The sequence below is a fragment of the Zootoca vivipara genome, chromosome 10, assembly GCF_965207765.1.
Source record: "Zootoca vivipara chromosome 10, rZooViv2.hap1.1, whole genome shotgun sequence".
NCBI classification, from domain to species: Eukaryota; Metazoa; Chordata; class Lepidosauria; order Squamata; family Lacertidae; genus Zootoca; species Zootoca vivipara.
Genome location: NC_142593.1, coordinates 16,575,312 through 16,599,898, shown reverse-complemented (window position 1 = coordinate 16,599,898; position 24,587 = coordinate 16,575,312). Strand labels below are relative to the sequence as shown.

The window sequence follows — 24,587 nt, the reverse complement described above, 5'->3', positions numbered from 1 at the left end:
AAACTTCTTTTGTTGACCACCAGGATTACGCTTTCCATTTTTAAGTTCGGAATAGAGTAGTTGCTTTGGAAGACGATAATCAGGCATCCAAACAACATGAACAGTCCAACGAAGTTGATGTTGAAGAATCATTGCTTTGACACTGGTGATCTTTGCTTCTTAATGGCATTGGCAGCTACCTGAGAGGTGCCAGAACTGAGTTCTGATGAGTTCCGGCTGAAAAAAGCCCTGTTCCTATTCTTTTTAAAAGGGATGCTATGGAGAACCAAGGATGTTGGGTGTAACCTTAGCTAATTCCTATCCACTGGTGATAGATACTTACATTTTTGAAAGTCCATGCAGCTTTCCACAAGAGTTGCATGATGGTATATGAAAAGGACTGGATACTTAAAGGGTTCTGTTCTTGCCTTGCATCTTCATGTCACCAATACGGAATCTACTATGGTCAAAAATGGGTCAGGGCTGCAATGTAATGATATTCAAAGGACAACGTTAAATAAATTAAATGCCAAGTTCACTTATATAACAGCACGGTGTGTCATTGTCTTTGAAAGCTTTATTGCATCACTCAGTAGGAAAGCCAAGAAATGAATAATCACGGTGGTGGCTAAACTACCTTCTGAACTGCTGAGGTTATTCAGTTGAGAATCAGGTTTTGGAATGCTGAGGAGGCATTGTGTGAAATCTTGCATTATTTCTAGCCATGCTACGTGAGATCTATCTATTTAGGAAATTTCTCAGCTACTGGTATTGTCAAATATTCCATATGCATGTCATTAACTTTAGCTCATGCCACATATTATTTGAGTTTCAGCTGCATCTGCTCATCTGAGACAAAAATGAAAGAATATGTTATTTCTATTTTGAAATGTAAAAGCAACACCCAGCCCACAAAGGATATATTACAGGAAAACCCCAAGGAAGCATAGAAAAAGGCATGCCTTTCACTAGGGAAAAAAATCTAGTCTCATATAGATGGAGAAAACATGCTTTAAAAAAAGGGTAAAATTAAAATATAAAACATAAGGAGACAGTGAAACATGTTTTTAAAAGCTCATTCAGTGCAGCCAAAACAATACTTACTGCACAGTAATTATTTCCCCCCATAGTCATGTGATTTCAGTGTGACATAATATCAGTTACCAGGTTAACTCCATTACGAGAATTTTATTATTATTATTACAAAGCAAGTAAAGCAGGATTTAAGTACAACGATCACCTGGCTCACGTTTGACAAATATACATACTGGGAAAATTTGGACACAGCAACATTTTCTAACTTCTGGTAACCCTCAATGCTATAAAATAAAATATGGTTTTCCAACAAAGCGAGTTAAAATTAGTTTAATGGAAATGTGCTTCGTGCATTGCAATGGTGCCACCAATTCCATCTGTATCTTCTGGAAGGAAGCAGCAAGATGTGAGCTTTCCAATGTTTTAACAAAGCCAAGAAACATGGCTTTATTTTAAACAGATGTGTATGAATTCTGTTTAGTGTTTTCAGGTATTTTTAGTCTAATGCATGCAAGTAGGTAATTAATGTTTTATAAAATGGTGCAATTTAAGAACATACGATGTGATGTGCTGGATCAGAGCAAAGTTCCATCTCAGGGGGCTTCCAGACTGTTGCTGTTTTGGGGAGAGATTCAATCACATACTGGGAAATTCAGATGGTGTAATCAGAGGCATACCTAGGCTCCATTGCACCCTTGGCAAGGAGATGTATCACCACATCTGAAGCCAGGAGAGACCATGAACTAGAAACTCAAAAGTTAGCTTTTAGTCACCTTACACACTCCACAAGTGACTTCCTCCATGGCCATTGGGTTCCGCCCTGCTGCATCTCTCCCATAGCTGCCAAGTTATCCCTTTTTTTAAGGGATTTTCCCTTATGCTGAATAGGCTTCCTCGCGAGAAAAGGGAAAACTTGGCAGTTATGATCTCTCCCCACCCTTCCTCCTCTGTCAGTCCAACTGTCTGTCTGCCTCCCTGCCTCCTTCTGCTCACTGCTTTTCCTCCTAGCTGCTCTAATAATAATAATAATTTGTTTTTCTGTATGCCGCTCATCTGACTGGGTTGCCCAGCCACTCTGGGTGGCTCCCAACACAATAAAAACACAACAAAACATCAAGCATTAAAAACTTCCCTATACGGGGCTGCCTTCAGTTGTCTTCGGAAAGTCGTGTAGTTGTTCATCTGCCTGACATCTGATGGGAGGGCATGCCACAGGTCAGGCACCATTACTGAGAAGGCCCTCTGCCTGCAGGGCCGGCTCTAGGTAGACCCCCGATGGCGCGGTGTGCCAGGGCGCCGGGCCGGTAGGCCGGGTGCCGCGCGGAAACCATGCTGCACCCTGCGAGGGTGGGGGTGGCGGAGCGATCTCTGCCCCTCAGCACCAGGGCGTGTGACGTGCTCGAGACTGCCCTGTGTGCCTGGTTCCCTGTAGCTTCACTTCTCACAATGAAGGAACCGCTAGAAGGTCATCAGAACTAGACCTCAGTGTCCGGGCTGAAAGATGGGGGCAAACAAGCTCCTTCCCTCCACCCTCATATAACCCTAGCATATTTGAATCTAATTCGTGCACGAAGGGGTTAAACTATAGTGCAGGGTTGCTCCAGCCACTCTAGGCAAATAGCACTACTGGGTGGGGAACTTTCCCTCGCCTTTCTGTTAAGACCTGCATTCACTTGGGGGCGGGGCAGGATTTGCTGGGGATTGCATGCCTCTTTCTGCTTTGGGGCGAGCGGCGAGGGAGGGCTCCGTCTGGGCCGCTTTCCCTCCCCCCGCCCCACAGTGAGCCAGGGAGAAGGGAGACGCTGCCACCCGCCCCTGTGAGAGGTAGCAACAGGATCAGTGCCCCGAAAGCACTCCTTTCGGGGCAGTCATCCCACTGCCACCTCTCGCAAGAGCAGGCTTCCCCCCCCCCCCCCGCAGGCTGGCCTAGTTCGCCTTAATGGACGCGCCGGCCCTGCTGCCAACCCATTTCGACTCTCCCTCCTGAAACCCTTCCTGCCCAGGGATCGTAGATCACTCTTACCAAAGGTCTGCTTGTCTAGGGCTTTTCCTCCCATCCTGTTTTGTCTCTCCCTGCCCTCCCCCCAATGTTTTTTTTTTCATCCTGCCCCTCTCTTTCTCTCCCTATGGACTCCCCGCTCCACATGAAACAAGGCTACGTGCAGCTTTCAGGATTCTAGTTCCCCACCCTTGCCCTACCCGATCAGCTGTAATCAGAAAATGGCTGGTGAGATAATCATTTTTCTGCAGACAGCAGTGAGTATAGTTATTGATTATGCCATGTCCATTTAATACTGGCTAATATGTTTTCACTCACATATCTGAAATCAGAGGAGCAGGCTTGACAGCATGGCCTGCTGTTGTCGTTGGGCGTAAGCAACCGAAGAAAACATAGCCACCGTTGTGCAAGAGAAGGAATTTAAGACCTCCCAGAAGCATATGCTGACTGTCCACCTGAAAATACATACTGTCCCAGTTCTTCGTTTCTAAAATGAGAAGTGTCCTGGCTCAGGCATGACTTAAAAGTCCCTTACCCATCCATGTGCGTGGGCTTGGTTGCGGTTACAAAGTGCTGCTCTTGGCACATCATCAAAGTTATCCTCTTCTTTCTTATTAATTCGTATGTTCTAGGGCCTAGGTTTTGGCACTGGAAACCCTTTCCAAGGCTATGTTCTGGTGAGCACTTGTTCAAATTTAGTCTTGTATGGCCCCTGTTGGTTTCTGACCCATTTGCACATATGTATTACATATTCCGACACACGGGCAACTGCGAGGTTTGCATACCGACTTTTCTATCTACTTTTCTAAAGCTATTTGGAATTCCACTAAGTTAAAAGGATTGGACCAGTACAATTTTTTCTAGAAAAAGTGGTGCCTCCCTTGTTCTCTTAAAACAGCAATGGCTCCCATCTGAGAGGTGCCAGAACTGAGCTCCAGCAATTTCCGGCTGGGGAAAAAAACGCCATGGATTTGACTATGTTGTCCTCACTGGTAGACCCTTCCTAATTTGGCTGGAGGGTTAGTGTTAAAAAATAAATAATAGTATAAAGACTTTATTTTTCATTCATCATTCTATCAACGTTCCCAAGTATAATGTCTTGGGACAGACCAAACTCATAACAATTCCCCATTCCTCTCCATCCCTCCTATGCTTTGAGAAAAAGAGAAGAGATTAGTGTTCTTTAAACAAAGGGAACAAAAAGAAAGCAAACACCTTCTGAATAGCCAGACAGGGGCAGTATGGCATGTATGTATATATGTAAATCAGGCATGAGTGCACTGACAAATAACTTTCGGACACTTTCCCCAGACCTAAAACAACGAGTGTCAGCTCTTCTACATTCTCATATGTTCTGCAGTTAGGGTCGCCATATTTTGAAGAGCAAAAAAAGAGGACACATTTGCCGGCGCCTGGAGTGGGGGGGGGGGTTGCGGGAGTGGGTGCATTCTACAAGGTCCCTTCAAAATATACAAAAAACAAGGACGTGGTCCTTTCCTGCAATGCAAAACTCACACAGTATGTAAATATTTTGCACTTGGTTGTCTAGTACTACATATGCAACATAAAAAGTAGCCTGCTCCCACACACACACCGGACATTTTGCCAAATTCAAAAAATCCACCCAAGCAGACATTTTACCCCCGAATAAGAGGACATGTCCTGGAAAAAGAGGACAAATGGCAACCCTATCCACCATCCTATAGCAGCAGCAGCAGCCCTGAATCCCTATCTACCTGATATATCAGTATCCCTGATAACTGTGCTCATTGATCCTCTCTCCTGCTGTCAGAGGCCCTGGGATCCTCAGGACAACCTGTTAATTCAACATCCATCCTGATTTGTTTGCACAAAGCTTACACGGCAGTTAGATTATGTCGAGTCTTCACCGAGCATTCATTCTGATTTGCTTGTGGGGAAGTTATATGACAAGCATTCATCCAGCATTGATTCTGATTTGCTTGCGGGATGTTTACACATCTTCCAGTTAATCATTTGCTCATCCCACACTTTCCCACGCATTTCTGCATCACTTTCCAAACCACAAAAGCCCACTCTGTGTGTGTGTGTGTGTGTTTAAGTGGATTTGCTAGGGCAACAGAGCGCTTTAATTCACTTGAATTGCACAAACCTACCATTCTGGTATGTACTTGAGTTTCTCCTGCAAAATAATGATAGTTTGGAGGCTGAATTAAAATTTAGAAACTGTGGGACTTGTAGTTCTTGATGCAATGAATGATATACTCCCCTCTGTCTCCCAACTACAAGTCACAGAGTTTCTTATACTAGCAACTTTCTTCCTATTTCTGCGTTGAGGCCCTGGGGCCCCCCCACCTCTGTTTTCATTAGCTACACACACACACACCCCAATCTTACAACATCTGAGCATCACATATAAATAACTGGGAAATAAGTTTGCACAAACTTCCTCAGGCCTTATTAACAATTTAGCCTTAGTTTCCCCCCATGGTAATTTACATATCCCCGGGCTGGGCCTCCCCAGGCCCCAAGAGATTGTATCTTCCCTTCCAACAATTGAACCTTGAATGAACAAGCTGTCTTTGACAGTGCATATGATAGAATGACTAGATCTGAAGAACTGCTCTGTCAATCCTGGAATTTATGGCTGAAAATGAACCTACAGGAGTTAGTGGAAGTTTTGCCATTAACTATAGTGGGGTGAGCAGAAGGTGGGAGGGCCTAGACATTCTCTCCATATATTTATTCTGTCCATGCTCACCTTAAATGACCTCATTAGAACAGTCACTAGTGATGTACTAGATAATCTGTACTAAATAAACAAAAGAGTCGATATTTATTTGGAAACAAACAAAGCAGTATCATCCTCATCTACTCATTAATTGCAGCTGGAAATAAACTCCTTTTATTTATGATCTGATCTGGCAAAGAAAACATGTATCGCTTTGCACAAAAGTTTAATTAACCCTTTATGCTCTCAAACATTAAGAGTTGGTGGAATCAGCTTCTCACCTCCCGTTACATGGAGAAGGTGCAGTTATGAAAAGGCCAAGAATTCTTTTGTATTAAAAACCCCATGGGAGTTTTGTACTTGATATGAGGGAAGGCTGTCAGATTTCCAAAGGGTCAGTTCCTTTACATGGAAATTATATTCAGCTCCAACCAACCTGGAAAGGGAAATCCTACAACAACGAAACAGAATAATGATAACTAATTACTGATTGGATCATATTTTCTATAGCTTCTGAAAGAGTAGATTTGCTGGTAACAATAAAATGTGGCAATAATACAGACCACCTTATGGTGGTGCAAACATTCATAGGGAAGAGCCTACTACAGTGGTACCTCTGGTTAAGAACTTAATTCATTCCGGAGGTCCGTTCTTAACCTGAAACTGTTCTTAACCTGAAGCACCACTTTAGCTAATGGGGCCTCCTGCTGCCGCCGCGCTGCCGGAGCATGATTTCTGTTCTCATCCTGAAGCAAAGTTCTTAACCTGAGGTACTATTTCTGGGTTAGCGGAGTTTGTAACCTGAAGCGTTTGTAACCTGAAGCATTTGTAACCCGAGGTACCACTGTAATTTGTACCTTTCCAACTTCTTTTTTCTATAACCCAGAGGTAGGCAACCTAAGGCCCGGGGGCCGGATGCAGCCCATTCGCCTTCTCAATCCAGCCTGCGGACGGTCCGGGAATCAGCGTGTTTTTACATGAGTAGAATGTGTCCTCTTATTTAAAATCCATCTCTGGGTTATTTGTGGGGCCTGCCTGGTGGCTTTACATGAGTAGAATGTGTGTTTTTATTTAAAATGCATCTCTGGGTTATTTGTGGGGCATAGGAATTCGTTCCTTTCTTTTTTCAAAATATAGTCCGGCTCACCACATGGTCTGAGGGACGGTGGACCGCCCCACAGCTGAAAAAGGTTGCTGACCCCTGCTATAACCTCTTGACTCTTGCAATCTCTCTGCCTGCCCCATCTCTCTTAATGTCATTTGTTGACTGTCCACCCTAATGACTTAAATCTTGGAAGGTGTAGAAGGTGTGGTCTGTTGTCTACAGTAGCGATAGGGAACCTGCAACCCTCCAAATGTTATTGGACTCCAATTCCCATCAGCCTCACCTGACCTCTTTCTCCAGACTACTTCTTCTAACTCCACCCCTTTGTGAAGAACTTCAGATCCTTAATGGGCCAAACCCCTGGCCTGAAGACAAGCACCCCTTCCTTCCATAGCTTCTGTCCTAGCATGTTTCCTGCTCCACTGGACTGTGGTGTGCAATTGGAGGCATCTAGTTCCTCAGCCTCAGGACCAATGTTCTCCCTATTTGGTGCCCTTGCAGCTTCTGACTCTGTGTCCAGATCATTGCTAGATTCAGAGGTCATGACAACATTAGTACAGTGGAACCTCGGTTTATGAACACCTCAGTTTATGAATTTTCGGTTTATGAACGCCGCGGACCCATCTGGAACGGATTAATTCACTTTCCATTACTTTTAATGGAAAAGTTCGCTTCAGTTTATGAACACTTCAGTTTATGAACAGACTTCCGGAACCAATTACACCCATGTTTCAGTTTATGAACGCTTCAGTTTAAGTACTTCGCGGACCCGTCTGGAAGGGATTAATCCACTTTCCATTACTTTCAATGGGAAAGTTCGCTTCAGTTTATGAACAGTTACTCCGCGGACCGTCTGGAACGGATTAATCCACTTTCCATTACTTTCAATGGGAAAGTTCGCTTCAGTTTATGAACGCTTCAGTTTATGAACAGACTTCTGGAACCAATTGTGTTCATAAACTGAGGTACCACTGTATCTGAATTCCAAGGTGTGATAGCAACTTGGATGAATTTTTAAAATTCATTTTCCCACCCCCACCCCCAGGAGCTTTCAAATCATAACTTGTTGCTGCAGATCAGCTACACTGTTTCAGATGAAAAGAGAAATGTTTGGGGTTTTTTTTTTTTAAGATACTAGATTGCTATTCCAACTAGAAACACTCATAAGCACGGTTTATGTTATGTGTTAAGGTTTTCCACAATATGTTGTGGGGCATCAACAGACTGCAGGCTGGCGTTTTACAGTATTCTCAGCAAAGAGCAGAATTCTCTAGGTAGGAGAATGTGGAACAATAACCAGGGGAAGGTACAGAAACAAATGGAAGAACCCTCCATCCCTTTTGTGGACTATTAAGCAAGGAAGAGAAAGCTACAAGGCAGTGCTAAGACAGGCACTTATATTATAAGGCTTTCTCTTGCACGTCCTGAAGCTGCATTTTCAATGCAGCAGGTCACGGAGGGAAAGGCTGCAAGCAACATGGCAATTTGGTGGAAAGTCTGGATGCAGCACGGGAGCAAGCATTGCTACTGCACCAGACACATGCAGACAATTGTTGCATGATCTTAGCGGAGCCACTGTGAAGCTGATGAGAGCCTGCTCCTGAAGGATAGCGACATGTGGAAGCATCCTGAACCGTAACAGCGCAAACATTTCACATGCAGAAGGGTAACTTGGACATTGGCCAAAACAGTCTGTTCCTACCGGTTGAGGCCTGCCTCGGGCACTTCTGCCAAGTCTCAGAAGAGGGCAAAGTCCTTAATTAAAGCCCAGGCAATCCTGCTGAAACTGGCTAATTAGGTTTGAAGGGAGTGTCTCCCATTTTAAGGGGCTGCCTCTTCCTCCCCGCCTCCCTTCACTGCTGTAGCTTCATTGGTCTTCCTTTATTTCAGATCCCAACAGGTCCTTAGAACAGCACAAACAAAGGTGAACAACAAAGATGTCATCTTCCTTGAGATTTTAATCTTAGTGACGGGAGGAGGGGTGTGCAGCAGACGGAGCAACAGAAAGAGTGTTAAAGAGAAAGAGAAAAATCGAATGACAAATTGCCATAGACATGAGCGTAGTCAGGGGGCAGGGGGGGCAGCTGTCCCCACCCCAAACACAAAAGCAAGCAAATAAATTAAAGCACTTAACTAAAAGTAGAAATTGTAGAATGGTTTTGACAAGGTTTTCTGAGCCCTTGGGGTCAAAAGGAAGTATGTTGTTGGACTCCTGCTCCCATAGGCCTCATTCAGCATGGCTTCACCCCTGAGTTAGGGCTGCTAGTTCACACCTACTATAGCTCAATTTGTTAGAGCATGTGCTGATAATGCCAAGGTTGCAGGTTCGAGCCCCATCTGGGACAGCTGCATATCCCTGCATTGCAGGACTTTGAACTAGGTGATCCTCGTGGCCCTTTCTGACTTTATGATTCTAAGTTTTGCTACAACCAGGGTTTCCCAAACTTGGGTCTCCAGCTGTGTGTTTTTTTGGGGGGGGATTACAAATCCTATCATCCCTGACCACTGGCCCTGCTAGCTAGGGATGTTGGGAGTTGTAATCCAACAACAGCTGGAGTACCAAGTTTGGGGTAGCCTGCTATAACCTTTTAAGCCTTGAGCCAGGAATGGGCAGAAAGCAGACTACAAACCATCAGTGGATCTTACCTTCCGAATCTATGAGTCTAAACAACCGTTGTCGAGACATTTCATCCGAATCTGCTAGACAGAGCCAGGCAGAGGATGATGATAGGTGGGTGTTCTGACCCCCCCCCCAAAAAAACCAACCCACCATAAATCCTAGCTACGGGCGTTGGAGAAAAGTCACCCCAAAAGGTGAAGAAAGCCAAATGCGGGGTGGGGGCGGAAAAGACGGATGAAGAGGTAGGAGCGTGAACAGAACAAGAGAGGATGGGGAAGACGAGAGAAAGTGTGCCGGATGGGCAAACATGGAAAGTGTTGCCAGAGAAAAATGACACGGGGGGGGGGGGGGAGGGCGTGAAGCAGAGAATCGGGAGAAGGAGAGCAAAGGAATGCGTGCCAAAGAACAGCAGAACAACTGCGCGAAAGAGAGCGAGAGAAAGCTAACGTGTGTCGCGGAGAGGGGGGGTGGCGAGGCGACTGGGAGGGGGGAGAAAAGCGAGCGCCAGACGAATGAGCAGGAGAGCCTGGGAGCGCGTGGCCGGCGAGGGGCGGCCGGGGGAGGGGGCTGCCAGGGGCTATTTCAGCATCCAGCGCCGGCCGAGCCGGGAAGCTCCAGACGCAGCGGCGAGCGCGCGGCGGCCGCTTCCCATCCCGACCACCTTTCCCCATCTCGCCGTGCCTGCTCCTCTCCTTCTCCTTCTTCTTCTCCTTCATTCCGCCCCCCCCCGGCTCAAGGCCTTCCTTTGAAGTCACGTGGAAACCCCCTCCCTCCCCCGCGCCACGATCACAGCCCCCCGAATTCCCGGCGCGTGGGGGGGACGGCCTCCGCTTCATTGTGACGCAAGCAGCCTGGAGAAGCCGGCGCTCGCGTCCCGCCAAGCCCGCGCGGGGCCGCGTCGTTGCGCTGCCGGAGCCAGACAGCGGGAAGGCAGGAGTGGAGAGAGGAGAGTGAACGAGCGAGCGAGCAGGAGTCCCCGGAGGCGTCGGCGGAGGGAGACCCGAGAGCCGCGACCGGGCTGGGTGAGTGCAAGTAGTTATTCCTCCGCCTGGGGGGAGAAGAGCGGGAGGGCTGGAGCGGAGGGAAGCCACAAGTTTGCGCCCAGGGTCCCGCCCCCCTCCGAGTCGCTTGAGGCGCAGAAGGCGAGCCCGGCTGGCTCGGGACGCCCTCCGCCTTCTCGGCCGCCTTCGAGGGTCCGAGGGAAAGAGCTTCTCCTTCGCGGGAAAGGGTTTCGCTGGGAGAGGAGCGAAGCGGCAAGAGCAGCAGGTCCCTCGTGTTGGCCGCCTCTAGACTCTGGCGCTTCTTTCGCCGCCTGCTCCCCGCCGAGTTCCCTGCCCACGAGGCGTGAAACAGGATCCCCGTCGCGGGACTGACACCCCACGCGCGCCGAGGAAGCCAGGGATGGAGAAGGGTGCAGGAGAGAGAGGGGGCGGGGATGTACGGGAGAGCCAACTCCTAGGGGCCGAGGTTCTTTAGGCTCCCCCCTCCACCCCATACAATATTGGCCAGGGCCACCCCAAAGTTGATGGGCATTGCCATTCAAAGAGTGTCACGTGAACGATGGTATGGGGCGGGCTTTACCTGGAAACACCCCCCCCTTATTTATTGAAGTTGACACACACACACCCCGGAGAGAGGTGTGACTGTGTCTGTAATCGCAAGCATCGCGCAGTCATCCACTCGCTAAGGGTCTCGAGATGCTTTTGAATGCGCGTGGATCGGATGACATCAAGAACTAAGGGATATATCAATGGAGGGAGAGAAAACACACAGAGAGGTGGAAGTGCTCACTACTTCCCACCTCCGTTTTATAAACTCTTGACATCTCCAAGGCACCATGATGTGGGGGCAAGAGCTTCTATGTTCCTGCAGCCTCTGCTGAAATCTCTACCTCTCTGCAGCCTCTACCTCTCTCTCTCTCTCTCTCTCTCTCTCTCTCTCTCTCAAACACACACACCTTTCCTCCCTGGTGGTGATTTTTTTTAAAAAAAATGTCTGCAAGGTGATGAGAGTGGCAAACATTTCATTGTGGCCGTTGTAAAAATGCCATGTTTTATTTTGCTTTTTGCTTTAAAAAAATCATATAAAGGAAAAGAATCGGTGGGATGTCACCGGCGACAGCAGCAAAACTAGTTTCCACAGGAAATGTGAGCATTCTCTGCTGAACTCTTGTGTGCAGCGAAGAGGGAGCCTTCAGAAATAACCATTGTTGACAATTTCCAATGTTACTTCGGCAAAACCCTCAGATATAATTGGTTTTTCCTGTTGTGCGTTTTGCTTGCATGAGGATAGCTGGTGAGAAGGGGGTGCCATTGCCCTGATGTCGTTTTCTGCTTGCTGGGTTTCTGACGTGAGCAACAAGGACCTAATCAGCCTGTGGTTGACAGGTATCCTTCAAAGAATAGGAGTGTTCAGGTTTCTAAAGAATAAAAGCCCAGTGTAGCATTTTCCTTAAAGAGATCTGGACTGGATATGGATGGCTTTATTAGTAAAAAAAAATTAACCACATGCATGATGTCAGATGTAAAGTGCCACTGTAAAATTCATTTCATTTCAATTTCTCTGTGAAATATGAAGCCTAGCCAATATTCTCTGTTCTGAGCCAGGCATCCCGTATGGGAAAATCACTTTACATGATGCATGAATTCAGCTTGCACATCTCAGAATTAAAAAGAGACTTGGAAATAGATTTCCTGTTGTCATTACTTGTAACAATATATTGGTGGAAAATCTCAGTTATAGCCTGGTGCCTAGTTCCTTTTTGACTTCTGTGAGACAGTGTGTAACAGAGAGTACAGGATTACAGCTATGTCTCAGTGAAGCACTACTTTTTAGATTCCAGTTCAATCTATGACTTGTAATCTACATAGGAACTCAGTGTATTTCTGCTCATGTTTCCACTGGAGTGAAAAGTCCTACACATTAAGGAGTCAGCAGTGAATTCTCAAATGTCAGGAAGCAAAATAACACCTTTATGCCATTTAGAACAGAAATTGGATGTGTTCAGCAGGTTAGTTGTCATTTTATACACTTCTACGCTCCTGTCATACTTAAAGAATACTGTATAGTCGAAGACATTGGTCTTCCAGGTTATGGTTGATACTATAGTTGAGAAGTAATCTAATCTGTATTTGTGATCATCATCACAGAGCCAAAGAAGATAACTACTGTATTCCTAATTAATCCTGAATGAAAGAGTCTGAATTCGAGTATACAGAGTTTAGTGCTTGCTTTGGATGGAGTTTTCTTCATGTTCAGGGTCTAAATTATTACTGGTTTTGGAATCAAGAGTTTTTAGACAAATCTGAGGGGCTTTCTTGCCTTCCTCTAGTCTAGCATGCAGCATGCGTCACTTACATGAGTTAACTAGTTTAGTTATATACAGAAGTACCGATATGTATCATGTTTCATCATTGATATTAGATGCATTTATGATATTAGATGCATTTAGGTTAATGTTTAGTAGTTGTTGGCTGTAGGGAAGCTTTTCATAGTATAGGCTGCTACTCTACATAATGTACAAATCCAATCTAGTATGACGATCCTTCATGATCAGATTGACAAATCACAACAGTGGTACCTCAGGTTGTGGGTTGCGATTGCCCACGTCTGTGCAGGCGCATGAAATCATTTGTTGTGTCTGCGCATGCGCAAAGCACAATTTTGCACTTCTGCGCATGCGCGCGGGTTACGGACGCACCAAACCCGGAAGTAACCCGTTCTGGGACTTCTGGGTTCAGCGCGTCCGTAACCCGAAAAGACGCAACCTGCAGCAGACGCAATCCAAGGTATGACTGTATAGCCCTAAACCTAAGTTTCCCAAACTTGGATCCCAAGCTGTTTTTGGACTACAATTCCAATCATCCCTGACACTGTTCCTGCTAGCTAGGGAGGGTGGGAGTTGTAATCCATAAACAGCTGGAGACCCAAGTTTGGGAAACCCTACCCTAAACATAAGTTTAGCAAACTGGGTAAAGCCACAGTCAGGCAGAGAGTGTTGGCCTTTCTCACTCCTGGACTCTATGGTCATAGATAGAATCACATAATCATAGAGTTGGAAGGAATGTTCCAACCATTGTGATGCAATGTTTTTGATGCAAGTTCTACACTGCATTTCTGCACATCAAGTTTTATGTGTTCACCCAGGGTAGTGTCCAGCTAAACAGTTCTGCTTGTGAAAACATTTTTGACTGCCCTCTTCCTCTCCTCTCCCCGGATGCCCCCTCATGCTTCCTAAATAGGTTCTGGGGTTTCCCCCAACCTCTGGAGCAGATTGATGTGGAGATGAACAGGGAGGGGAAAGGGAGGGAAAGTTTCATTGTGCAGCCAAAAGTGCTTACACTGACTAGCAGAACTGTTTAGTTGGATACCATCCTTAACCATTACTTCTGATTTTGAAGGACAGAATTCCTACAGAAGCAGCTTGCTGGGTGGGGCAGAACTTCTACTTTAGCTTCCTGGAAGGTGGGTTGCTGTTGCTTGCTAGGAGGAAGACAAGCAAAGTGGTAGGGTGGTTGGTGCAATGCAAACACCATTAGGAGCACCAGGTTGGCTCTGTTGGTGGGACACCATGCTGGCCTCCCTGCCACCTTACCCTTTCCCCTTTCTCTTCCAACAAACATCAATGATCCACCTGCTAGTGTATGTCTATGCAACACATCTACGTCTTACCAAAATTGTGAGGCGGTCAGGGTGGGGCAGGCACAATCCTAACTTTTCCCACCACCTGTTGATTCCCTGGCTTGCTGAAAGTGAGCATAATGCTGAATGTGAGCTTAAGAATTATTAATCTTAGACAAGGTTATGTATTATTATTAAACAACATGCTGAACTTCTTGGAAGAAAACAAGATACAGGTTTAACAAAAAATAGTATGAATCATAGAATCATAGAGTTGGAAGAGACCACAAGGGCCATCCAGTCCAACCCCCTGCCAAGCAGGAAACACCATCAAAGCATTCTTGACAAGCCTCTGCTTAAAGACCTCCAAAGAAGGAGACTCCACCACACTTCTTGGCAGCAAATTCCACTGTCGAACAGCTCTTACTGTCAGGAAGTTCTTCCTAAAGTTTAGGTGGAATCTTCTTTCTTGTAGTTTGAATCCATTGCTCCGTGTCCGCTTCTCTGGAGCAGCAGAAAGCAACCTTTCACCCTCCTCTATATGACCTCCTTTTATATATTTGAACATGGCTATCATATCACCCATTAACCTTCTCTTCTCCAGGCTAAACATACCCAGCTCCCTAAGCCGTTCCTCATAAGGCATTGTTTCCAGGCCTTTGACCATTTTGGTTGCCCTCCTCTGGACACGTTCCAGCTTGTCAGTATGCTTCTTGAACTGTGGTGCCCAGAACTGGACACAGTACTCCAGGTGAGGTCTGACCAGAGCAGAATACAGTGGTACTATTACTTCCCTTGATCTAGATGCTATACTCCTATTGATGCAGTGTGAATTATTTAATGAACATGACTTATGGCCTCTCCGTCACTATGAAGGTGGCCCAGCTATGCTTTAACCATTACATTATAATTTAGCAGCAATAGGATGCTATTTTTAGAGGTCCGGTGTGTGTGTTAAGTGTGTGTGTGTGTACACACACACATTTAAATTCAGCCTGAAATATTGACGCTGCCCTAAATGCAGATCATTCAGTCCAGGTGGTAGCTATAACATGAAAAACTTGTACCACATTGAATAACCTGTCAACTCACTCCACACTCTGTGCCAATCTTTCCTAGTGGCATGGAAACTCTGTGATCAGTGTTACTTAAATAATATTGTGACTCTCATACATCATAAGCCTGTTGACTTGATCCATTGCCACTCAGAAGCACTCAAGCAACTTCCACATTATAGAAGAACAAGGCCTGAGTTATACAGTTTAATAGTGCACAATGGAATGACATGCTTGCACTATCTTAAAAAATCACATTAATTGCACAGCAAGGTGCATGGAGTACTAAAAAATAATATTAAAACCTAAAATAGAAATGATTGAAATATTTCAGACTTGGCATGGCAAACCATCAAGTAATTAAAACAGGTAACAGGAACTTAGTTCTGTCCAGTCTTGTTAATTATATAATAAAGATATATCCAGTAGGGTATACATACTTGTCTTACATCTACATTCCACCAACAAATGTTGTATCTGAAGGAAATACCATATTTCCTGGTGTAAGATAGAATGTACTGAATGTTCAAAAAATGCAAATACTCCTCAGCACTATCAGCAAAAGCACTTTTATCATAGAGCCACAAATATGTCTGCCAATTCACATCTTTTAGTCTTGCGAGAGCCCCAGCCCTTTCCCGAAGCCAGCAGAAGGGTGGGGTGGGGTCTTTCCTTGATCTTGCCTGGACTTCAAAAAGGCTTGGGAAACTGTGAGATGCCTCGCTATTTTATTTTCAGAACCTTTCTGAGGTTCAACACAACAGGAAACCACACAAATATGTGGAGAAGGATGGGCCATACTGCCTGAGTTTTGCTAGGCTTTGAAGGGGCTTGGGTTGGCCCCAATGTCAGTGATATGTCACAGTCAAGGCCTCACCTTTCTCCTTGGGAAACAGGCAGCAATGATGGCAAGCCAACCAAAATTCATAGATCCTGATCATTAAAGTTGTGCAGATTGCATATGTAGAATAGGGAACAGACATTAATTAATTAATTATACCCCACCCATCCACCTACTTTGGGCAGCTCCCAGCAGAATATTAAAAATCGAATCAAACATTAAAAACTTCCCTAAACAGGGCTGCCTTCGGATGTCTTCTAAAAGTCAGGTAGTTGTTTGTTCCCTTGACATCTGATGGGAGGGTGTTCCACAGGGCGGGCGCCACTACCGAGAAGGCCCTCTGCTTGGTTCCCTGCAACCTCAATTCTCACAGTGAGGGAACCGCCACAAGGCCCTCGGAGCTGGACCTCAGTGTCTGGGCTGAACGATGGGGGTGGAGACGCTCCTTCAGGTATACTGGGCCAAGGCCATTTAGGGCTTTAAAGGTCAGCACCAATACTTTGAATTGTGCTTGGAAACGTACTGAGAGCCAATTTAGGTCTTTCGGGACCAGTGTTATATGGTCTTGGTGGCCACTCCCAGTCACCAGTCTAGCTGCCGCATTCTGGGTTAGTTGTAGTTTCTGGGTCACCTTCAAAGGTAGCCCCACGTAGAGCGCATTGCAGTAGTCCAAGCGGGAGATTACTACTGTACTAGAGCATGCACCACTGGCGAGACAGTCTGTGGGCAGGTAGAGTCTCAGCCTGCGTACCAGATGGAGCTGATAAACAGCTGCCCTGGACACAGAATTAACCTGCGCCTCCATGGACAGCGTGAGTCCAAAATGACTCCCAGGCTGCGCACCTGGTCCTTCAGGGGCACAGTTACCCCATTCAGGACCAGGGAGTCCCCCACGCCAGCCTGCCCCCCATCCCCCCAAAACAGTACTTCTGTCTTGTTAGGATTCAACCTCAATCTGTTAGCCGCCATCCATCTTCCAGCCCCTTCCAGACACTCACACAGTACCTTCACTGCCTTCACTGGTTCTGATTTAAAAGAAAGTTAGATAGAATCAGAAATTCCTTGACAGCTTGTGGTGTTATGTTTTATTTGGAGGAGTCTTATTTCCAGATACAGTTGTACCTTGTGGTTCTTGAACGGATCCATTCCGGAGGTCCGTTTCACTTCCGAAAACATTCAAAAACCAAGGCGCGGCTTTTGATTGGCTGCAGGAGCTTTCTGCACTCAATCGGAAGCTGCAGAAGCCGCGTTGGACGTTTGGGTTCCAAAGAACGTTCACAAACCAGAACGCTCACTTCTGGGTTTACTTTATGGCATATGGGAGCCAAAACATTTGAGTCGCAAGGCGTTCAACAACCAAGGTACTACTGTATAGATGTTGAGTGGTTAGGAATCAGCTAAGCACTATTAAGCTAAATTCTCCTGGCTTACACATCACACTGCTATCATGAATAAGCAATTTGCTTGACAAAAGAAAAAGCTGTAAGCTGCTAATGCAATGTGCTAATCTGTCTTTCATAAGAAATAGTTAAACACTATATTAACTGAGTTAGTGGTAGTCAAACAAAACAAAGTAATAAGGTGAATAGGTACATGTGTAAAATTGCATAAATCCTTTATGTGTATAATAAGAAAATTAGATTCCAGTGGTCAAAAGAAGAGAGACAAACCAGCAGCCAGGAGGAATAAAAATTTATCTTCAAACCAATAGTGTGAAAGCTAACATCTTTTTAATAAGATGCAGACCCTTGCTTGTTTGGGGGGGGGGAGCTGGAGTTGTGTTGCAAACTGCACCCGCTCCTTGTACAAAAAACCAGCAGCAGATTGCATGAAAAACGGCTTTGCCTAGATACACCCTAAGGTTGAATAAACTGATATCCTTTGGGTGTGGGTGTGCGATATTCATTCTCTGTTCTTGGAAAAAGCTGTTACACTCTTTCACTAGGAAGGGGAAGGGGAAAGGGAAAGGCAGCCATCCAATCATCCATGGCTGTGATTTAGTTTATCTCCCATGACCAATTATTCCCAGAATGAAATTAATGCCCATCAAGTGACAGTCATGAAGACAAAATGAAACCGCTTTGGAATCATTATCTTAATTTCTATGTGTGTGAGTTCTGTGTTAGGGTTGGTCGGAGTATAGCTCTTTGATGCTAACTTTGACTTGGAATTGTTGACTAATTGTTTTAATAATGTTTTAGAAAGAGCCAGGTTTTCCAGCTTTTATCCAACTATATCTCATGCAAGATAATTACGCTGAAATTCTTGGGTTTCAGCCACATTAGGAGTAAAAATCCAAGGGCATAATCCAGCCAGAGTTAATCAGTTTTAAGCCCCATTGATTCCACTGAAAGAAAAGTATGTGCATAACTCTTCCGTGGAAAGTAAAGGGACTTAGGCCAATTCAGATGTTTTGAATTCTTCCACACAGTACAGCCTGAATCCATTGGCATCTGTCTTGAGAGACAATGGAAGTGTGTGCCATTGGTGATAAAGTCAAACCATTGGAGAGGTATACCACCTGCTGTGGCTGTAGAGACCAATACAGGAAAGACATGTTTGATTGCAGCTAGGGCAAGTGGTGGCATCCTGTTTCATTGCTACAGGTGCACTAAGGAGTTTCTTCTCTCTGCACTCCTCCCAGTGGTCCTTTATCCTCTGGTCACTGCTGTGGATACACAACCTGACAGTCTGCCTCCAGGCACTGCGGCCATCTGCAAGGGATTCCCACAGGGCAGGGTTAATTTTGCCAGCCTTCACGTCATGTTTACAGACATTTTTGCAGATGTGTTCGCCACATTGTGATTTGGGATAAGCACTGTCAGCAAGGGACTGTAATCCAGGCATCCCCAAACTGCGGCCCTCCAGATGTTTTGGCCTACAACTCCAATGATCCCTAGCTAACAGGACCAGTGGTCGGGGAAGATGGGAATTGTAGTCCAAAGCATCTGGAGGGCCGACGTTTGGGGATGCCTGCAATCTGTTGAGAACTACTTGCGTGAGGTCTTTTCCCAGTACCAAAGTGGCCCCTGTTGTTGCCCCATGTCTGATGATCGTCCCCAACACGGGCACTGGACTCTTTCAGCAGCAATAGATGTTTTCAGGCTGGAACCCTTCTGACAGCCTGCTCTAGTTCCTTGCAGAACTGGTCCTCAATCTGCATGCCAGAGGTACTGCCCCTCCCTTAGCACGACATACACCCTTGAATACAGGAGGAACACATTTAGGTGCTATTTTCTGATGGACATGCATGCAAGCTTGGTGTTTGTAAAATATATTACCATGCTTCCACAATGCCCTCTCATCGGGTCTGGCGGTGGGTGAGGTTTGCGGCCTGGCACGTAGCCCTCTGTCCTCCTGAAGCCATGCCAGTCTGCTGGCCATTGCTGCACCTCCCTCCATGGTTGCCATGATGTCTTCTGGTTTCCTGCCAAACCTAATTTCAAATTGTCCAGTCCACGGCAGCCTGGGGGGCAGGGCCAGAGGAGCAGACCGTGACTGAGCAGGCTTCGCTCCGGTCCACTCCAAAGGTTGAAAAGGGGGCCAGAGCTGATTCTGACAGCGAAGTGAGTCCGAAAGTGGTGCCTCTAATCATGGACAAAGGGCCAAGTTGTGTCTATTCCACATATCTTTGTTCTTAAAGGCTACTTCTCCATATAGCAGGATCTCAAGTTCTAGACCTGGCTCCATGTTGGGTTAAATGCATGTGTCTGAGGTATATGCCACACACGCATAGAAAAAGCAATCGTTTTTGGATGAAGAAATTATTCCTATCTTCATATCTTGCAGATTCCTACCGTCATATCTTGCAGACAAATGCACTGTTACACCCTTTTGGTATTATGGTTGTTAATATCTGGCAATATTGACAATCCCTTTGTCAGAGTGTGAAGAATATTAATATAGAACTGGTTCCTCCAAAGTACAAAGAGGACTGAAAACTAAGAACAGAATCGAATTGTTGAATAGATTAACATGAGCAGCTCATTTACTGACAGCTGTACATCATGGCGGAAATGTACTATGAGTCCTACTCAGGAGGCCCATTATAACCAGTGCACTTGAGTAATGCAAGCCCATTGATTTCAATAGGTCAACTCCGAATCAAACTAAGTTGGGTTTAAACATATGCAGCATTATTATTACTATTATTATTAAATTAAATGTGTATATCGCCTTTCATTTGAAGATCTCAGGATGGTTCACAACAGTCTATGCATAACATATACTTCTGACTTAGAATTACACAGAAACCTAATGTAATGGAGAAGTACAAACAATAAAATGTTTGCTGGTCATTTATCAAGTTGCTCACCTCTCAAAAGTAGCGCATTGTGATTTCACCCTCAAACCAGTTACATTTCCAACAACATATGGCTACAATTACCCAAAAGCCAATCACTTTGTATTTAGCCTATCATGGGTTTGCTACAGATATTCTTGTGGTGTACACAACATACTGTTCTTTTGTTTGGATGACAATAGTAACAAGTTGTTTTGAATATTCCTTTGAGTGTAGTGTGAAGAGCATGATGACAGTTTTTATATTGCACTTGGCAGTTTTTAATTTCAAACAATGAAAAAAAGAATTGTAAGTTTACCAGTTGTATCCCCCAAAGCATGCATGTAAATCTGTTGTTTTTGTATGCATGCTGGGCTGCAGGCATCTGTGGAACAATAAGGGTTCTACTGCTTTATAAGTGGAACTCAAGTGAATTACATGGACATTTAAAATTCATGGACTGAAACATAGTTCTGTTTTAAAAAGACAACCACACTCTTAACATTTAGGGTTAAAATATTTTGAGAATTTTACATCACAATTCTGTACATGCATATTCAGAAGGAATTCAACCGGACTTACTGCTAATAAATATGTGTATGAAAAGTTCCCTGTCTCCACCCAGGGTCCCTAAGATTTTCAGAGACCTAGAGTGCGTCTCCATTCCCTGGTGAGTCTCTTACCTGGAAAGTCTGTGTACTCTTTTTATCACTGGATCCTGTGTTTGTCATGCTTTTTCTTGAACATAGTGGCTCCTCTCAAGCCTTTTCCCTCTCCTGCACCTCTCAAAGTTGGCCACCAGGCTTGCAAGCCCCATATCCTGTACTCTGCCTTTTGCCTGCTTCAAGCCACCATCTCCTTTATGATGCAGCTGTTTTCATTGCCTCCCTATCTTCTATCTTCCACAGTTCCAGGCTCCCAGTCCCTTTGTGCACGACCTGTGTCAGCAGCTTCCCTTTTATTCTGCCGACTTCCTCTTCTTGAGTCTGTACCTCTCATGTCACACCTCTCCACTGTTCCCAGTCTGTCCACCTCAGTGCCTAGTAGGGGTATTAAAGGGGCAGCGCAGAGATTGGTGCTATGTGCTGCAATCTCTTGACAGTGTGTATAGCATGGGTAGGCAAACTAAGGCCTGGGGGCCAGATCTGGCCCAATCACCTTCTAAATCTGGCTCGCGGACGGTCTGGGAATCAGCATGTTTTTACATGAGTAGAATGTGTCCTTTTATTTAAAATGCATATCTGGGTTATTTGTGGGGCCTGCCTGGTGTTTTTACATGAGTAGAATGTGTGTTTTATTTAAAATGCATCTCTGGGTTATTTGTGGGGCATAGGAATTTGTTGACCCCCCCCCAAAAAAATATAGTCCAGGCCCCCCCCCCAAGGTCTGAGGGACAGTGGACCAGCCCCATGCTGAAAAAGTTTGCTGACCCCTGGATAGGATTTGAGGCTTAAAGTGTATTATCAGTGTCTAATGCTATGGTTACTTTTTTCAGTCATGTGCTCAACCTCTAGGACTCTTCCCATTTCTTTTGTAACTGTTAGCTGGTCTTTCCTTGGTGGAATCTACACACATATTAAAAGAAACGCTGTGAAAATGCTTTTTTTTTAAAAAAAAGTTTTGAATAATACATTGAATTTGGCATAGCTCGCTGTTGCCATCCAGTGTCACATTTGTATATTGCACTTTGCAACACATTTAAAATGTTTTATTTGCAGATGTATAGACGAGTCCCTGACATTGTAGTGGAGCTTGTAGGTCAAGTGGGTTGATGGCCACCTTAGAAGCCAATAACTCACTGCTCTGTTATCACAGTGGGGCCTGTGCAGTTTTTTGGAGGGCAACCAGTTTAAAACAAAAACTAGACGCCTCCATCTTTGTATAGACAAGGAAATTTCATCAGGTGAAGCTTGTAATGGGATGAATTGATGCTTATGGACAGATGAACCCAATATTGCCATGAGCGGAGAAGCTTTGTTGGGACTCCCACATGTGCATCAGATCCCCTTTTGAGCTTTGAAGCAGGTCATACTATTTCGGAGTATAAAACTTTCCATACAAAATGGAGCTTGTCTTCACAAATAGTGGCACATTTTTTAGAAGGTAGAGTCAGCTAGTGTAACATGAAAGTGAGATCCCAGTGAGAATTACTTTTGGAGTGGCTCTGGATGTCCAAGATTAATTTGTCAGCATGATGAAAGTGCTAATGGAATTTATAGAAATGTTGTTGCCTTTCCCTTTTTTTTAACCTTTAGAAACAGGGCAGATCAAAATTAAAATAACTGCACAGTGCTGTCACTGTGGTGACTAAGGTAACCTTAAATGAATTGCATTCATTTTGGCATATGTTCATAAGCAGGTTTAGGGTACAAGTGCCAGGCATATGTGCTGCTGATGACCTTATTCCAATTTGCACCACACACAAAAAGCAGCAAGAAGTTTAGAAACAACAACTCTCATTCCAGTGGAATGAGTGGGATTTATATGCCTTAGCATCTCTTTACGATTAGGGCTGAAGGCTGTAAAACACACAAAAAAGTGCTTGAGTAGGCAGTATCACATTGAAGGATTAGACCAAATGTAAGCAAATGTACATTACGGAACCCTCACAGTTCAAGCACAGTATAAACTCAGCGCAGTGGAATCTTTGTTGGTATCCACAATATATACTCAAATTAATGAGAGTTGAGCAATCAGAAGTCATCAAAGCACGAAGGATTCCCAGTGGAAAACAAGAGCTTTTCAAGTGGTCGCTATCCTCACTCTTTCCATAATATATATATATATAAGCTATTTGCATGTGTGAAGGCCAAGCCAGGAATAGTTGGGTGGCATTACCAGGAACTGAGACTGGGATAAGCTGCTGTTGACTCAGAGCCACTAAGGGAGGAAAAGATAGATCTAGTTTAGGGAAATAATCCACAGAGCACAGCATGGACTAGGAGAGGAGGCAGGCTCAAAACTCCCTCCAAAACAGGTCACAGCTAGGAGGACAATCTGAAGTCTCTGAAGAAGAGGGATGCAACACAGAACAAGACTGGAGCGGCTGAAGTAAGCGGTAAATTAGCAACACAGCGATTCCCTTTTGAGCTTGAAGTGGGCTCTGGTCCTAAGCACATTACTTCAAGATAACCTAACAGGCTAAATTCCAACCAGTCTTCTACTCCTGCCTCTTATCTCCCCTGACAATTTTGAGATTCAGGATTTAAAGAAATCCAATTCTCAGGGACATTATATACTAAGTTAGCTCAAGAAGTATGTGGAGATCTTTTAAGATGCAAATTACGATATAGGAATTTTACGTTTGTCAGAAGAAGAGAACAAGTTCATGGAAGATTAATAATCTTGCTGTATTATTGTCCAAAATCTGTCAAATATTTTAATTAATAGGCTGTAGGTATGATGTGCCATTAAAAGGTGGATTAAAAGGTTAAGCTTGCTGAGCGGGGAGGTCGTGTGCATGTTTTAGTAATTTATTCTACTCTGTGAAAGATTTTTTTTGATAGTTGGTGTTTTAGTCACTTTACAACATGATCCATAGAGAACTATGCCCAGAGATGAGGCCAACCTGTTTTAATTATGGCCTTATCTTATGTTGTGCTTAAAGCATGATAGCTTTAGAGCTGTTGTGTGCTATGCCTTTAAAGGTAAAGGTAAAGGGACCCCTGACCATTAGGTCCAGTCGTGACCGACTCTGGGGTTGCGCGCTCATCTCGCATTATTGGCCGAGGGAGCCGGCGTACAGCTTCCAGGTCATGTGGCCAGCATGACAAAGCCACTTCTGGCAAACCAGAGCAGCACATGGAAACGCCGTTTATCTTCCCGCTGTAGCGGTTCCTATTTATCTACTTGCACTTTGATGTGCTTTCGAACTGCTAGGTTGGCAGGAGCTGGGACCGAGCGACGGGAGCTCACCCCGTCGCAGGGATTCGAACCGCCGACCTTCTGATCAGCAAGCCCTAGGCTCAGTGGTTTAACCACAGCGCCACAGATCTCATGCTGTGGAAAAATGCTAGTCTGAGTCTACTTGGGAAGGGAAGAATCTGAAATTGGCAGCGTATGTGGAATTAAAATAACATTTTATTTATTTTGGGGGGTTTTTGTGACAAATTTATACACCACTTGATAGTAAAAAAAAACCCACTCAAAGAGGTTTACAAAAGATAAAACAGTAAAATCAAGCAATAGTCACAACCATATTTGAAACCAACACGAAAACTTATCTGCACAGTGTCATATGAGAGCCCAAATATTTCCTATAGTTTAGGACTTCACATGTGACAAGCTTTCATAAACTAGGAGCCAAACTAAATGTCACACCTCAGAAGTGTATAATGATAG

General features: G+C 44.9%; 1 protein-coding gene across 2 annotated transcripts in view; it reads left to right on the top strand.

Moving 5' to 3' along the window:
• The first annotated feature begins 9,951 nt into the window (after nt 1-9,951).
• SNCAIP (synuclein alpha interacting protein) overlaps nt 9,952-24,587 on the top strand; it is a 129,545-nt gene continuing 114,909 nt past the window's right edge. Inside the window, exon 1 of one of the 2 annotated variants that reach the window (XM_035099666.3) lies at nt 9,952-10,470. The gene's annotated coding sequence lies outside the window, so the exon portion shown is untranslated. The remainder of the gene's footprint in view (nt 10,471-24,587) is intronic. The other variant, XM_060280139.2, reaches the window with a different exon arrangement.